Here is a 19,293-nt window from a genome sequence, read left to right on the forward strand (position 1 = left end):
GGCCGATTATTGGCGCGTTTGCTAAGAGCATAAGTCACTAGAAATCATATTCATTGCCTGCAACCTAAGAAGAGTAGCAAATTATACCATAGTCCCCAAATAGTGCATGAATTCAAGAGGTACTACTCGGAACTCTATCAGATAAAATCCCCTGAACTAATTAACGGCATCCCTTATACTGAAGCTATTAATAAATTCCTCAGCTCTCTAACTATACCTCACTTGACACCAACACAACATCTGGCCTTAGAGGCAGACATTACACAGAACGAAGTCTCTCAAGCAATTGTTTCCTCCCCGACAGGTAAAAGCCCTGGTCCGGATGGATACACCATTGGCTATTACAAAGCTTGTTCAGATCTACTTACCTCTCATATGACAAAAGCATTTAATGCATTGCAAAATGAAGCCCCTTTCTCACATAACTCTTTGGAAGCACATATATCCCTTCTCTTGAAACCCAATAAAAACCCAGAAGAATCAGGAACTTATAGACCTATCTCATTGATAAACGTGGATGTGAAACTTCTAGCGAAAATTATAGTGCTTAGAATGCAGAAAACACTAACGCAATTGATATGATTCGATCAAGCTGGTTTTATTCCAGGCAGAGAGGCCAGGAATAATATGAATAAATTACTTAACGTTCTTCATTACTCCAAGATTAGGAAAACTCCCCTTATCTGGCCGTATACAGTATGTTCTCCTGCCTCACTAAGTTTGGATTTAGAAATAGGCTATGTAATTGGATAAAATCCTTATATGATGGCCCAGTTGCTAGGGTCAGGGTGAACGGGGTACTCTCGGAATATATAACTATCCAAAATCGTACTCGTCAGGGTTGCCCCCTTTCACCTACATTGTTTGCCCTTGCTCTAGAGCCACTTCTCTTGCAAATTAGGTCTCACCCGGACATCACTGGGGTTAATATTAAGGATCGACAAAAAAAAGTCGCAGCTTATGCAGATGACATAGACTGATTAAAATTTGTGATGTATAAAGAAGCAGTTATAATAAGCAGTTAGAGACACATGTGGAGAAATTGGAAGAATGTATTAGAGGTTAGCGCAGGGTTGCCGGGGAGACGCGTCCATCAGATGGAAGTTCAGATTTTAGTATTGAGTGGACGCGTAACTATGACAACCAAATCCTTTAAGAGGCATAGCGGGGACTACACGTACGGAAACCTCTGATGAAGTCGGTAAGCGACGAAACGCGTAAGGCATAGCTGGCAGACGTCACATCCAAGCGTCCAGAAAGCAACCAAGCAGCAAGCTGATCGTGGAGGAAACGCTGGTCGGGACCCCAACAGCAATCGCTGGAAAAGACTTACAGGAGTACGGACTTGCACGGATAAGTGACTATATGCCTGGTTTTAACTACTAAAATGTGAGTGTAACCAATTGGTTTTTTAGATATTTAATAAAAAGGATTTTACACTATATTTTTAACGCACTTTTAACCTCTTCCAGCTCAGAAGAATTACCTTGCAACTTTTATTCTCCAACAATCGTGATGTGCACTTGTTAAATTTAAACGTTCGTAAGTACCCATCCAATAGCCACTTGTGGTGAATTTTAAAGGGTAACTGCACCAAATAGTCTTCTTTGGTTGTGGAACTACAACTCCCAGTAAAATACTACACTATAAAAAATTCATCGTTTTCCTTTTTCCATCATACTTTTTTTCCCTTGAGCTTTCAATTAGCGCTGACCTTTAAAGAAAATTTTGGACTGATGCTTTTCTTTTTAACTAACCCACTAATCTCGATCCCCCAACCTAAATTACTTATTTGATGCCTTTGGAAAACTTAGCAATTTTAAGATAAATTATTCTAAATCCATAGCCCTAAATATATCCATCCCTACTCACACGATACAGGGGCTATCTCAGAATTTCCCATACTGTTGGGCGAATAAACAATTTATTTACCTAGGTATAGTGATTACTAAAGATTATGATGAATTGGTGGAATCTAATTGTAAAAGACTGCATGCTAATTTAATCAGAGATGTCCAATCATGGACGAAACCATGGGTAGGCAGGATCAATGTAATTAAGATGATCGTAATGCCACAATTGCTTTACCTATTCCAATGCTTGCCACTTTCATACCCCAAACATTAGCTAATGACCTTTCAATCTATTATCATGAAATTTATATGGAAAAATCGTCCTTCTAGAATTAAAATATCCATTTTAAGCAAAAAGAAGGCAGAAGGAAGCCTAGCCCTCCCTGACTGTGCACGTCATATAAAGGTGGTTATGCTCACTAGGATACTTGATTGGTCCCATCACCTCAATAATAAAGGCTGGGTAGAAATAGAACAGCAATCAACAGCAACACACTTAATACCCTTAGTTTGGATCGATAAGTTACATCAAAGAATATTACATAAATCACACTCATTGATAAGGAGTACTATGGAGATTTGGACCAAGTGATAGGGAACCATAAAATGACAACCTTCCCCTCTCCTCTTACACCAATTACAAATAATCCGGCATTTCCCTCTGCATTGCAGCCTAATACTTTTCGGACTTGGCTAGTAGATGACCATTTACAATTTGCCCATGTTATTGAGAAAGGCCACCTTGCAGGGCTAGATATTCTTAGGCAAGCTAGACCCAATGAGACTCTCCAGGACTATGAATACTATCAAATAAAACACTTTTATACTTATTTGGGAGGTGATAGTATGCTGGGTAGACTTCTCACTCCATTTGAAACTTTATATATCAACACTACCCCCCCAAAACATACGATTTCACTCATATATGATATGGTATGCCCAATAGAGAACAAGAAGGACCTACCATATATATAATGGCCTGGGAACGGGATCTAGGACTGACAACATCGGAAGAATCTTGTCGGAGGGGATTAACCAATCTGATGTTTCGCTCCAGATGTTGCAAAATTCAATGTAGATGGTATTACACACCACTTAGACTGAGCCAAATCTACCCAGCTGCCAATAATATTTGCTGGAGGTGTAAGGCCGAAGTAGGCTCCCTCATACATATTTTTTGGGAACGTCCACTTTTTCTAGAATATTGGTCCTCGATTTTGCAACTTTGTTCAAGAGTGCTGGGGAGGGAAGTACCCAATTCAGCCACCCAAATTTTATTATTTTGGGAAGCGGAAGATGAAGAGATGACCCCAGACACTACTTTAGAAAGGCAGCTAAGATACTTATTCCAAGGTTATGGAAATCCTCCAGTTCAGCAACTATCAAAGAATAGGTTCAAAAGTTTAACAGTTAAGTTAGTTAAATTTGAGGAGCTATCCACCCTTACTAGTAAACATTATTCTAATTTTAGAGATATATGGCTGAGATGGTTACTGTTTAGGGACACAAACGATTATAAACAAGTGATGAGTTCTGGTTAGGAGAGAGGTGGTGTTTTCTGGACCCTAGTATATTTTAGGGAATAGAGTTCACTACTAGAGGGTAAACTTCCCACACTATGCCCTCCGGGCTATGGAATAGAATTGTTTTTATAATGTTGGACATGTATAATTTGATAGAGACTTTTTTTTTATGTAACACCAAATGTATTTTATTGGAATTTACACTGACTGTGACCCGGCTGCTTCCCCCCCTCCCATTTCTTTTCTTTTCTGTACCCCTACCCAATATGTTTTTCAGAAAATAATAAAAATTACATTCCGAAAAGAAAAAATCCTCAATGCTTAATGGTGTGATGTTTAATAAAGAGTGAACAGTAGTTCTCAAATGACGGGGTCAGGCTCACTAATATGAAGTAGACTTGCTCATCAAAATTATCAGTGAACACTTTTTACAAAGATTAAAAATTCCCCAAACATGATATTACACATGTTGCTAGTTATGACTTTTTCCATAAAAGTAATGCAAATTAAATTTAACTTTGTTTTGTATACTTATAAATGTAGTGATGTTTCAGATTTTCAGTGTACATTGATTGTTATAAGCAAGTGGAGCAATAATTAATTGCTGAATGAAGTATAATGCATAGTATTCATCACTTTACTCTCTTAGCAAGATAACGTGAGAGTCAATAAAGCTTCTATTATAAGCCCTAAGTGCTCTTCGTTCTTCTACCGCTAATCTGCACCCCATATTTACTTGACAGTAGCCACACTGCATGACAAACACTGTTCTGCCTCCCCTTCTAAACACTGAAAGTGTGATCTCCGCAGACAGTTGACTCAATCAGAGTGGCACCTTGAAGATTGTTCAGAAGTGTATTTCAAACTGTGAAGATCTTGACAACAGTGAACTTCCAGATAGGTCAAAATATCATAATATGATCCACTACATGTAGATGAAAATGGAGACTAGCAAATGCAACCGGGTGAGTGGAGTTAACCAACAGAGAGAGCCCAGAGAGGACTACAGGAAGGAAGATGGGACAAAACAAGGAAAAGCAAAACAAATGGTAACATGACAATGAATAAAGCTTCAGTTGTAAGCCCTAAGTGCTCCTCGTTCTTCTACCTTCAATCCTATATCTACTCAACAATAGCCGCACTGCATAACAAACACACATAAATAACTGTATCTTTCTGGAGAAAGAATATGGATCTGTCTATATTTCAGAAGTACAATAGCTGCAGGGGCGATCTGCCAATGAGGCGCCAGCTAGGTTTCCAAGGGCAGCAAAAAGCCGCTCCTGCTGCCTTTAAGAGCCAAATTTCCATTTTTTAAACTGGAAATTCGGCTTTACTAGGGCAAGAAAGCGCAATTGCACTCTCTGCACTAGCGTTGCTGCCTCCCCCCAGAAATGGAATCGGGCTGGGGGGGCGGCATTACTGGAGCCGTCTCAGGCGGCAATGTACACACAAACAGCGCTGAATAGCTGTAGTGACACAAGATAGCTGCTTAACATATATTTTATTTACAATGCATACCTGGATTTGGTTATTCTTACTGCTTGTACTGTCACTACATAAATAATCTAAAATAAGCTACTTATTTAAATGTCTGCATTGGACTTAAGCCACATGGTCTCCACCCAGTGCTACCCTGCTAATGCATATTAAAATTAACATTTAACATTCTGGCAGGAATGGAAGGAAGAATATTACAGTCTCTATAAGAAAAGCACAAACCAATCACAAGATTTAGATGGTAGTATGAAGGATAGCAGATAATTACTTAATCTTCCAGGTATAGCTATAGTGGCTAAATGATATCAGTAGCAATAGTATGCTGAGAGCCTGCACTTCATAGATACAAGGCAGACCAACATCAATAGTAGATTCTGCAGTCGACTTTCTGGAAGTCATAGACACAAAGTTACCTTCCTATTCTATGCAACACTATCTGGCTGGAAATGAGAACATATTATGAATACATTAAACATGAGGATCTTACATTGTTTCCACTAAACCAACATTCTGTTACAGAAGTGCATTTCCATAGCTACCGTTGAGCAGCTAATGAAATTAAATGCATTGAACTCCAAACGAGAAATGCCTTTGATTTCACTTTTCGTATGCTATGGATTAGATTTAGGCTTGGTAAACTGTAAAAGGAGGCACAAAACATATTCTTCCCTATGCAATTGTTTGTTTTCATGACTCCAGAGGTTCAAATGCTGCTGTGTTAAAACAGAAATACAGTAGTTGCTCAACAAACACTAAAATATTTACGAGTTACAGAATGCACATTACTCAGTATCTACATGTTTAATGATCACTGAAACCGTACTATAGATCCAAGAAACATAGGATTCATCTACAATCTGTTCTGCTAAAGTAAGTTTAATGATATCTCACTCACTATTGGCCATTTAGAAAACCTACTAGGGAGACTTCAATTTAAAGCCCATGACTCTTCCCCAAATAAGTCATACCACAGCTCTGGGCATTTAAATCATGACCCAGGAACTAAAGCAAAGGGTGCATGGATCTATACATTGGAGGGAAATGACAACCAAGCTCGAAGTAAACTGAGGCTATCATAGGAGGGTTTGCTCCTCAGGGTAAGACTCGGCAGTTTATATACATCTGAAGGAAAAGGGACACTGCTTTGAGGTCTGCAATGTGCATATTTTGATCTAAAAAATAGTTGATTTGGAAGAGTGTGAAGAACACCATTTATGTCAAACGGAAACAAGCATCCCTAAACAGCCGCCCTAAAAACCCTTACCCATGTGGTTTTACAGCCATTCACTCCAGTCATGTACATTGAAGAATTAAGACATGCCTCAATGAGAATCATGTTACCATTGTGATTGGCACTTTTTTCAGGTGAGTTTAGCTACAATCTACCTGAATAGTTCAATGGAACTGTAGTTATTGGATGTTGCTGAATGTCTTCCTCTTAAGTGAACCACCACTCAGTAGAACTGAAGTAAGTGGTGAAACGTTCAGTTACTCTAGACTTATTTTTTACTAGATACTGTATATCATGACCTGGATGAATATCCCCTTCTTGCTTATTGTCTGGGGATTATTAAACAATGGAGTTACTAAGGAAGGTGACAAGGAAGTTTTCAGCCAGCCTAACTGAAACAATGGCAGTTAAACCAAGACTGGGATGACCATTTATCATCAATCTCATTTCTGTGATTTAAGAGGTTTTTGACACCATAAATGAACTAATTTTCGCTAAAACGACGAATGCCATGTAATGTATTAAAAAATCCAATTATAAAATCACGAATAAAAGAAAACTCTGAGCAATGCACTAAAAAGTAGGAAAACCTCTAAAAATTCAAGTTTCTTGAACAATTACTAGTGAAAAAAATCTGAAAATCTATAAGAAGCCCATTTACTATAATCGAACGGTAATTTTTTCCACAGATCTCCAAAAATTATTGTTTTTTCTATATTTCTAAGAAACTCTAAAAATTTGAGATTTATATGGGGACCAGTTTGCCAAATGTTGGGTTTAAGAGGTTTTTAAACCACAATCAAACTCACAAACTCTAAAACTACAAAGGTTGTGAGATTTATTAATAAATCTGAATTTAAAAAAAAGTACAAACGGAGTACCTGAAAAACATCTAAAAATTTGATTTTTTTTTTCAGACAATTCCTAGCAAAAAAAATCTTAAAACCTCTAAGGGGTTAATTTGCTAACAATTGAATTGCAATTTTTTCACGAATCTTGAAAAATTTGTGTTTTTTATATATTTCTAAAAGATTCAAACAATTCAGATTTATTAAGTGAAAAAAAACACAAAAACCTTTAAGACAAAACTTAGCCAAGTAAAAAGTGTCAAGGTACTATAGACATCAATGGGAGCTGCGCAGATCCTTTTGGACTGCTTTAAATCAATTTAGACTTATAGAGGTTTTCATATTTTTTTTCAATAAGAAATTGTCCAAAAACTTTTCATATTTATATTGTTCAGCGTTTTTTTTTGTATTTTTAAATTTGTATTTTTTAAATAAATCTCATGACATTCGTAGTATCAAAGTTTGTGAGTTTAGTCATGCTAAACCTCTAAAAACAACTAAAATCCTACCTTTAACAAATAAGCCTCTAAAAGTCTGAATTGATTTACAGTGGTCCAACAGGATCAGCCAAATCCCATTGATTTCTATAGGAACTTTTACATGGTGAAGTTTTGTATTTAGTGGTTTTTAAACTTAATAAATCTCAATTTTTTTTAGAGCTTTTAAAAAATTAGAAAACCACAAATTTGTCTTCATTCATGGAAAAAAATTAATCACAATTTCATTGTTGGTAAATGTTGGTATAAAAAACCCCAAAAACTTCTATTGTAAAACTTTGCCAAGTAAAAGTTGTCAAAGTCCTATAGAATTCTGTGGGAGCTGAGCTGAACTACTTTTAATCAATTCAGACTTTTAGAGGTTTTTGGGGTTTTTTTAGAATTTTTAGAGGTCTTCAAGGTGTTTTTGTAAGGGCCCGAAGGCGCAGTTGGAGTGCGGACCAAGGAGGAGGCAGGTAGCAAACCAAAGTTCGTGGTAACAGAAGAGAATAGTCGAAGTCCAGGCAAAAGTTCAATCCAGGCAGCGAAGGGTCAATCCAAAATAACAGGCAAGGTTGGTACACAGGAATCAATCAATAATAAACACACCCAGGAATACACGAAGTTAAACCTATACTTGGGCAATGTCTGTAGTGTCCAGAAGGCTTTATATAGGCCAGGTTTGGCGCCAAAGTTTGGGCGCAATGGCGTCATGATGCTGACGCTGGCATTCTGACGCACGTTCTGACGCCGGTGACCATTCCGTCGCTGGCGACCCATCGGCAGGCGGGAAGATGCTGGTGTCATAGTGCTGCGACCAGCAGGATCCACATGGTGGGGCTAGGAGTCGCCATCTTGGACGCCGTTGCCATCTTGGAAGTGGGTAGAGACCTCCATTTCCATTACAGTTTTTTAGTGCATCGTTCAGAACTTTTTTTTTTTATTTGTACTTTTTATATTTGGATCTTTTAATACATTCGTGGTTTTAGAGAAAGCAAGATTCAAAAACCTCTAAGACCACTAAAATTCGACCTTTAATAAAAATGGCTTTAAAAAAAAGGTCCAATAGGATCTGCGCAGCTCACATTGACTTCTATGGGACCCGATGTTTTGTAAGAGAGTTTTCCATGGTTTTTATACAGTACTAGTGATGGGTAAATTTGCGAAACACGAATTTTGACACCGGCGTCAATTCGTGGGAGTCAAAATTGACACCGGTGACAATTGGATGCAATACATTTTCGCCGGTGTCTAAATTGTCGCCGGCGTAAAAAATCTGCGGCAGTTTTGCGAATTTATTCTCTGGCGAATAAACACGGAAATTCACAGCAAATTCTCGCATTACTCTAAAGTACTTTGTAAATCTCAAATTATTATAAGTTTCAAGAAATTGAAAAAAACTAATTTTTAGAGAAAAATTTGGATTTGTGAAAGAAAAAAATAGAAATTTGAGAGTAAATAGGCCCCTAAACCTGCAAGCTGATCCTGTAACAAAGAAAATAAGGATTTATGGTACAGTGATCCTTTAAAAGGCTGCCATGTTATACTTTTACAATTTGGAATCCAACTTTTCTCTCTACATTAGTTAGACATTGCAGATTCCTTCATTGCCCAATCTGAAGACATTTCAAAGCCTGTCAAATTCTATTGAAATATTTGTCTTCATTTCAATGAATAAGCACATAATGCATTTATACTTATAAGGAAATGTTACTTAACAATCCCCTTTATTCATTCACTCTTTTACCACAATTAGCTACATGGTTTTTTTTTCTGTGATGTTGATGATGAAATACAATAAGCAATTTCCTTAATTTAGACACTGGCGACCTGACGAGTCTGTTTTCACGGCATTAAAGCAGTAAAAGTTGTAGTTACACACATATTGTGCTTTATGCATTTGAATGGTCGTCTCTGCTCTGACATCAACGCAGAATTTGCAGAGCGAAACTGCAATGTGAAGCATTCTCTCATGCTCCATAGTAATGTAATTCTTTGTAATTGAATGCAAGTTTTATTAAACACCTCTTGGGATGAACACTTTCCCTGTTCTCTGTATCCAGACCTTCACTTTCAATTACACGCCTTATGTTGGCAGCTTTAAAAAACTTAAACTGCATTATCAAAAAAAAAAAAAAAAGAAGAAATCACCATCTCTTAGGGAGCAAGGCCAGCCCAATACCTTATGTTAACGCTTTTGACTAAGAATTCAATTTACTTGCGGTACAATGCAGCATTAAATAATGAATGGAGTTATAAATCTAACAGTCATAAAAGGTAACAGGAAAACTGCAGGAAATCAGCAGGAACTGTACAATATACAACAGAGGTATCTGGCAGTCCCCACCATTTTAAAACAGTCAAGAAATAAAAAAAAAGATTATTAATGGGGTATTAGGTAGTAAAACAGTGTAGAAATAATAAAAAAACAGGCTAAGAGCAATGGTCAAAAGCCAATTGAATAGTTTAGGCCCCATCGTTGAAACATAGAGAACTGATATTACACTTTCATTATATTATTGAACATCTATGTAGTTATAATTACATAATAACATTTTGTATGCCTAAATAACTTTTCATTAGACAATTCTGCTATCCAGAATGCTTGGAACCTGGGGTTTTCTGGATTAGTGGTCTTTCTGTATGATCACCATAATTTAGGTCCACCAAAAAAATTATTTAAACATTTGATAATGTTTTGCCTCCAATAAGGATAAGTACAAGCTACTGTTGTATTATCACAGAGAAAAAGAAAATGATGTTGAAAATTTGAAATGTTTGTTTAAAATAAAGTTCTTAATTCAGGGCTTTCTTGGATAACGGATCCTATACCTGAATTACATTGCATATTTTAATTGCAAATATCTCATTTTTATGGTCTGCTTAAAAATACATTTTTTATGCAAAAATAATGGCTTTTTATGTAAGAAGTTTATAACTTTGCAATCCTTCCACTGGCACATGGGTCACAAAATACTTTAAGGGGCCGATTCACTAAGGGTCGAATTTCGAAGTTAAAAATACTTCGAAATTCGACCCTCGGATTGAAATCCTTCGACTTCGAATATCGAAGTCGAAGGATTTAGCGCTAATCCTTCGATCGATCGATCGAAGGATTTTTCGTTCGATCGAACGATTAAATCCTTCGAATCGAACGATTCGAAGGATTTGAATCCAACGATCGAACGAAAATCCTTCGATCAAAAAAAGGTTAGCAAGCCTATGGGGACCTTCCCCATAGGCTAACATTGACTTCGGTAGGTTTTACCTGCCGAAGTAGGGGGTCGAAGTTTTTTTTAAAGGGCAAGTACTTCGACTATCGAATGGTCGAATAGTCGAACGATTTTTCGTTCGATTCGTTCGATTTCGTTCGAATTCGAACGAATTTAACCAATTCGATGGTCGAAGTACCAAAAAAATACTTCGAAATTCGAAGTATTTTTCATTCGAATCCTTCACTCGAGCTTAGTGAATCTGCCCCTAAAAGTTCACAAAAGATGTATAATATATGTCATGCAGCGGAATAATGTATAATAATGTGAATCATTTTTAATTAATGGCTATTATTTCTGTTATTATCAGATATCTATAATAAGAGAGTGCTTTATCTGGACTGCTCATTTTAAAACAGACTAGTCATTACTTAAACCAAGGTTTTATATTATTAGAAAAAAGTCCATGAATATGTCTGAAAAAATACATGTATTATTAAGAGATATACCCAACAGGAAATCTATAGTGTACAGTTCAGACAGGTATTAAGGATGAGCAATTTTTTGTTGCCTGATACGGTGTCCTAATATACCTCAACACCCTGAATTTAATAAAATAATTTATGGATTTTATTATGACTCTTTCTGATATCCCTTAGATTGTTGATATTTTAATCCTTTTAACCAAACTACCTTGATGGTATCTGATCTGTAATGATGGGTGAATTTATTCGCCAGGTGCAAATTCACTGCGAAATTGCCCATTTTGATGCCGGCAAATAATTTTGCAAATTTACAGTGGCGCCCATTTAGATGCTGACGAATTGTCGCAGGCGTCAAAATCGCTGTTTCGCTAATTTTTAATTAACCCTCGATATTCGACTGCGAATTGAAAACCTTCGAATATCGAAGTCGAACTATTTACCGCAATTCGTTCGATTGAATGATTAAATCGTTCGATTCGAAGGATTTTAATCCATTGATCGAAAGATTTTTCTTCAACCTAAAAATGGTTCCAAAGCCTATGGGGACCTTCCAGCTGCCCCAAATCATGTGACTTGTGCTCTTATAAACTTTAATCACTCTTTACTGCTGTACTGCAAGTTGGAGTAATATCACCCCCTCCCTTTTCCCCCCCAGCAGCCAAACAAAAGAACAATGGGAAGGTAACCAGATAGCAGCTCCCTAACACAAGATAACAGCTGCCTGGTAGATAGAACACTCAATAGTAAAAACCCATGTCTCACTGAGACACATACAGTTACATTGAGAAGGAAAAACAGCAGCCTGCCAGAAAGCATTTCTCTCCTAAAGTGCAGGCACAAGTCACATGACTGGGGGCAGCTGGGAAATTGACAAAATGTCTAGCCCCATGTCAAATTTTAAAATTGAATATAAAAAAAATCTGTTTGCTCTTTTGAGAAATGGATTTCAGTGCAGAATTCTGCTGGAGCAGCACTATTAACTGATTCATTTTGAAAAAAAATTTTTTCCCATGACAGTATCCCTTTAGTAAATGGGCCCCCAAGTGTAGGACCTGGGGTTTTTACACCCACGTCAACTCTCCAATTTGGTGAACTACAGTTCAATGTTTTGTTTCGGCACTATAGATTTTTGAGCGCTTAAACAGTGTTGCGCTTTTGAATAAATTTAAGGGAAATTACAGGGATTAGAGCCGGCAAATTTTATTTTTGAAATACCTTTAGACTAGCTACCAAACTAAAGATTGGAGTAGCTGGAGACAAATATGTTTCCCGTGGTTTCCCTTGTCTGAAGGTAAAACTGAGCATTACATTAGAAATAATTGTGTTTGAGAATAAGCATTATGGTATCCAAAATATATTTTCTCATGGGAAATTAAACTTGTCCAACATACAGTATATATCATTCATTTGTAAACCCTTTGGATGATATATAAAAGTTTAAAGTGATCCTATGTCTGCCGTAACTAATATAAATCCATGTTCCTATCGGATTCATATTATAAGATCTATTACTGATCAAGAGTCCTTCAAATAAAAAGGGAACAAGAAGAACTGGTATCTGCAGATACGGATCAATAAATGAGGATAAATTAGGCATTAGGGAGTTGACTGTAGACTTAATAGGTCTCCTGAGTTTATGAAGGTCTTGTGAATTTAAGGCAAATGCTATAGATTTGCAGTTCTAGGATATTTGTATCATAAATAATTGAAGTGCTGTTTCATGATTATAATATCACAAAATGCTTTCTGCAGGAAAATCAATAATTCATACTAGAATTGACTTGTAGTAGTCGTATCAACCCGCCTGTGAGTGCAGATATCCCGCAGAATCAGTCTCATTTGTTTATACCCATTCTCAGCTAGGACAACACCCATGTATATCTATATAAACAAGCCAGGTTTAAGATGATGAATTTGTACATTTTGAGTTTTTTGCATTTCATAAAACTGAAACATTCATGCACAAAAAAATAGACTCACAGCTTAAAGGGCAATTCAACTTCATTAGCAAAACTGTAATAACTGAAAAAAATACAGAAATATGTTCAAACTTTCATAACCTGCTAAATTTTGTAAAATGAACATGGTAATTAGGGGGTGTGGCCACAAAAATGTACATGGTCAAGAAAATTCGCCACGCTATGCACAGCAACTTTTGTCCCTATTTTTATTTCAAAAATGTTGGGAGGTATGCGTTGGGGATCAATCCATAACAGAGGTATTTACATTCTGTATTAATCTCTTTAGCCGGTGTAACTAACAAATCAAGCATTTTATCTAAGACAAAACCTTGTACAACTACACCATCACATTGTCTGAAGATCCAGTTAATGTGTTTTTTTTTTTTAACCAATTTTCTTCTTGGGTGTTAATAAATAAATATGTAATAATTAAAATACAAATTGTGCTTGTTTTTATACAAGTGTAGGAGGCTTATAAATGTATTCTCCATTTACTGTGCATTCCCCTAAGGTTTGGCCACTAAGGGGGCCCTTAGTTAGACCTTTTGCTAGCTCTTCCTGTATCAAAGAACGACACCTAGCTTTCCCCAGTTTAGCCATTAGATGGCAGTGTCATGGTCTATTTTGACAGTCCCCTTCCTGAACAGGCAGGAAGAGTTGCAAGCTAGACAGGTAAGGTCTAGTAAGTGATATGCTACTCACTTTAATAGGTCACTCTAGGAGTGATAGATAGTCAGAGCTATTTAGCCAAGCAGCTCCACTGAGGAGTGTTGAATGGGACTAGGATCCCGGGTACTAATTGCCCAGAGTAGGGACAGAGGAGCTCCACTTTTGGAAAAGGCTGAAAGCTGGGAGTACTCCTTTGTATGATATGTATCCTCTCTCTTTCCCTGTGGAATTTATATTGACCATTGGGGGGTTATTTACTAAGCTCCGAATACGCGAAATTCCCCAAAATCCGAAAAATTTGTGATTTTTTTTATAAAATCTGACTTTTAAAAAAATCACGAATTTTTTGGAATTTATTAAACCCAGAGGGCTAAAAAGCCCGAATATAAAAACACGGCATCTCAAACCTGTCGATTTTGCATAGAAGTCAATGGGAACAGTCGGGCAATTTCACAATGTTTTCGGAGCTTTTGGGTGAAAATTCACGAAAAAATCGAGAAAATCTGAGCTTTTCCCGCAAAGCAAATTTTCTGGAAAATGTAATAATAAATAAGCCTTAAAACCCGAGTGGGTTAGATCAGAGTTTGTAGCAGCCGATGTTGAGATAAATTCGGACTTTGATAAATAACTCCCTTGGTGTTGTGAGTATATGCCTATCCACTGATACTGCTTATCTCTCATTGAACTCCTATATGAATTTGTTCTAATACAGGTATAGGACTGTATACTGTACAAGTTATATGGTTAAATCGTAAGAACCACTGTCTCCCACTCTTTACAAATACTACTGATTGCACTGTTTAACACCTTGCCTCCACACTGTTGTGAGGGCTCACTCCCTGAGAATAAGAGGTCTCCACCAGTGCAAATATTGGGGTAAAGCTCACAGTTAGAGTAATGGTGCCACTCATTTTACTATTGCCTTACACATGAAATTAACAATTAACAGACATTGTACAATTTATTTTATAAAAAACATTTATTTTCCTCATAAATATATATTTGAGGTACATATAATGACTCTGACTTAGAAGATCCAACTCTTATACTTCCTAGAACAAAGCTATGTCCTCATTACATTTTTGGCAACACGCCCTGTGTTTACATTTAGGGGCAGATTTATCAAAGGTAGAAGTGAATTTTCGAATTTAAAAACGTAGAATTTCAAAGTAATTTTTGGGTACTTCGACCATTGAATAGGCCAAATTTGATTTTGATTGAAATTGAAAATACAAATTTGACCATTCAAAAATCGAAGTACTGTCTCTTTAAAAAACTTCGACACTTCGCCACCTTTAACCTGTCGAATTGCTATGTTAGCTTATGGGGACCTCCTAGAGCCTATAGCCAGTATTTGGCTACGTTTTGAGAAGTCGGAAGATTTTTTTGTAAAATCATACGATCGTACGATTCGAAGTACGATCGTACGATCGAACGATCTTAAAAATACTTTGACTTCGAATGTCGGACTACCCTATTTGATGGTCGAATTTCAACGTGTTTTTTAACTTCGAAATTCGACCCTTGATAAATCTGCCCCCTACATGCATTGAAATCATTAAAAGCATTTTGTGGCACAGGTATATTAGTTTTTTTTTTTTGTTTTTTTATATAATTTCTTGAATTTATTTAACCCAAGGGTTGTTATTTGCCCTATGGGGCCTATTTACTAAAATGTGGATTTCTATTCTTTCATTAATCAAAATGTTGTTGTTTTTTTTTGCATTTCTCTGAAACACTAAAAATTTGAAATGTATTAAAGGGAAATGTATTAAAGTTAACCTTTAAGTTAAATTTTGGTATGTATTAAAATGACTGATTTTAAACAACTTTTCAATTGGCCTTCATTTTTTCTTTTTTTTATAGTTTTTGAATTATTTGCCTTCTTCAGCTCGCAAATGCGAAAAAAAAAAAACAGATGCTCTGTAAGGGTACAAATATATTGTTATTGCTACTTTTTTTATTAATCATCTTTCTATTCAGGCCTCTCCAATTCATATTCCAGTCTCGTATTTAAATGAATGCATGGTTGCTCAGGTAATTTGAACCCTAGCAACCAAATTGCTGAAATTGCAAACCGGAGAGCTGCACTAATAATAAAAATGAAAACGAATTGCAAATTGTCTTACAATAGCACTCTCTACATCATATTAAAAGTTAACTTGAAGGTGAATCACCCTTTAACACAAAAAACACAAACACGCTAATACAAAATGTTTCTAAGCAAAAGCATTAGAGGGCCTAGAAAAGTCATTGGGAGCTGTGCTGAACCTATTTGACCTTTTTTTAACTACTCAGACTTTTAGAGGTTTTTTGGATATTTTTCGCTAGTACTTATCCAAAAAAACTCACATTTTTAGAGACTTTAGAGATTTTCACATGTTTAGCTTATTGTTTAATATTTTTTTCAGTTTGTACTTTTTATAATTGGATCTTTTAATAACTTTCATGGCATTTGAAATTTTAGCAAAATAAATGTAATGAATGTAATTTAATTCAATAAAAGGCACTAAGTTGCAAAGGAGCAGTAACCCATAGCAACCAAAAAGATGTTTGCTTTCAAATAGGTGACCAGAAATTTCTACCTGCTGATATGAGTTGATATGAGTTACTGCTCCTGGGCAAACCTAGTGCCATTTATTAAATAACCCCAATAGAGTTTAATCTTTGTTTCAAAAAGCTCTAAAACCACTAAAATGTGACCTTTCATAAATGGGCCTTCCATTTATTTTTGACATTGAATTGCTTTAAATTGAAGTAATAACTGTTAATTGGTTCATGTTTTTATAAGAAATAAATTATTTAATTCATATATTTGTACATCGAATGCTTTTAAAATAGGATTGTAAACTTAGACTACAGGAAACTTGACAGCAACTAAAATTGAATCTGACGAAAGAAAAGAATTAAGCAATTATTGGAAAGTTAGGGTTACGTTCCCCTTTAACTTTGATTACTGTGATTTTTCCCTTTTATCAGAAGAATCTTCTGTAGGTAGAGGAGAGAGGGGGAAGATGTTGGTGATTTTCTAATACTGTTTGAAGGGGAAGTTGGGCACAAGCCCTAGCAATTAGGGTATATTAAAGGAACAGTAACATCAAAAATGAAAGTGTTTTAAAGTAATAAAAATATAATGCAGTGTTGCCCTGTACTGGTAAAACTGCTGTGTTTGCTTCAGAAACACTACTATTGTTTATATAAATAAGCTGCTGTGTAGCAATGGGGGCAGCCATTCAAAGGAGAAAAGGCTCAGGTTACACAGCAGATAAACTCTGTAGAACAGAATGGTGTTATCTGTTATCCACTATTTAACCTGTGCCATGTAGTCTTTTTTCAATTTCTGCTACACAGCAGCTTGTTTATATGAACTATAGTAGTGTTTCTGAAGCAAATATATCAGTTTAACCAGTGCAGGGCAACACTACATGATATTTTCATTACTTTAAAACACTTTCATTTTTTGGTATTACTGCTCCTTTAAGACATGGAATAAAGAGCCTCGTCAGAACCATATGGGAGCTTTACATAAAACCATATCACATATGTTTAACATATAAACACAGCTTGCACATTAAGGTGTGGGTGGTTTGCAGGTAGGTGGGGCATAAACCTACACTTACATGCCCTTCAGTTGCATCAAGTTAATCTGGCACAACATTTAACACATATGACATATAGGCCCTGTAGTATAGTTACTACCTGGTAGATATCACATATAAGGCTCCCTTGCTCCAAGTAGGCTCAACTGGCAAGTGGAACAAGGCCAGATACACTTTTTACCTATCAGTCACAGCAAAAATAATCTGATTATCCACCTTTACCCCTTTGACAATACATTATTGGCTTTATCAAAAGGCTACTTCCAATATTATTTATTTGTATTGTATATGTCTTTGATGATTTGCATATGGAAGTACATGTACTATATAGTCAATAAAGTACCCCTTATTGTAAAATACATAAGGATATTATTAGTTGTAGTGATGGGCGAATTTGGGGTGTTTTGCTTCGCTGAAAAATTTCCTGCGAAAAATTTGTGAAACGGCGCTGGCGTCTTGTTTTTCTTGTCATTTTTTGGACGGCGGCATCCATTTTTTGGACACCGGTGTCCTTTTTTGGATGCCAGCACACATTCGCCGGCGAAAATGCACCGGCGTCTGAAAAAACGAGGAGTTCCATGACCATCAGCTGAGTGCTTTTATTATAATACACACGTTTTAGTGAGTCATGTGACAAAAATGACATCACTAAGCTCCGTTTCTAAGGATATAATTTATAGGATATTCATGGCTTTTGTGTATTATAGATATATTTATAACTTTTTATATCAATGTGCCATGGGTGTTAATCCTTGATAAAAAGTACTTCTAGTAATAAATGATTGTACACTGTCCAAACCATCCTAAAATTAGGAGAGCAAGGTATCCACTAAGGGTATGATTCAGGGAGATTCGGTGCTTTGGGGAGATTTAGCACCTTGTTTTCCGAAATTGCCTGAAGTATCCTCGTGAGGCAACTTCGGGCGACTTCAGAAAATGAAGCGATCCGAGCGCCACCCGGCCGGTGATTTGGTTCTAGCCTATGGAAAGGCTTTTCTGGGAGATTAGTCGTCCGGGGCGACTAAATCTCCCCAAATCTTCCCATGTGTCTCTGCCCTGAAAGAGTCAACTTTTTCAGCTCGGGACTGCCATTCGGAATCCTTATAGTGAGCCTCTTTACTCAAAGCCAGATTAAGGGAATGTAAGCTGTCATTAAAAGTTTAATTAGCTTTTCAACTTCAAAGATATTGTTTGTACCTAATAATTATCTACAATTATAGGGTGTTTTTATATTCCACTGCTTGTCTAAGTTTTATGTGAGAACACAGTGTTCTCGTAGATTAGATACTCTTCCCATAACCCCTAGTAAAATGCTCTTTTTAGGGGACATGCTAATCTTGAAGGTATTAGTGGTCAGGAACTGGCCACTCGTCTCCTTTCTTCTGTGTCCCTGCTCAGCTGCCAAGAATACCATTTTCTTCAGCCCTCACATGATATCTGACTCTTTCTCTCTCTGTGTGGAAAGTTGAACTGTCTTTCAGCCGGGTGTCAGTTATCAGACTGACAGTGCACAGCGGAAGCGTGTTAGGGTAAGCAGTCTGTGATCTAAATGGGTTGTGACATTTCCCAAACATGTAATAATAATTAATGCTGACACCTTAATCTGCCAGTGAAGTCTAAATATGCAGTATTAATCTATAATTAGACAGTCGGGGCATAACATACCAGTGCTTCTATTCCAACTGGTGACTTTCCTCCACTAAAATATTGACATAACAAAAAGGGTTGAACAGGGCAGCAGTCTTTTTATGTCCTAATACATTTGTTTTGTTTCCAGTCTTAAAATCTCTGGCTAATAGATCAGCAGGGAACAACTATGTGCTGATGGAGGATGCTGTAAAGGATGTAATTTCCAAAAATGCAAAAAAACAGCACACTGTGTGATGTTTGTTGCACTTTGCATCTTGCTATAATGGAATTTGTCTTGAGGTACAAT

This window comes from Xenopus laevis, chromosome 3S (genome assembly GCF_017654675.1).
Source record: "Xenopus laevis strain J_2021 chromosome 3S, Xenopus_laevis_v10.1, whole genome shotgun sequence".
Lineage (NCBI taxonomy): Eukaryota > Metazoa > Chordata > Amphibia > Anura > Pipidae > Xenopus > Xenopus laevis.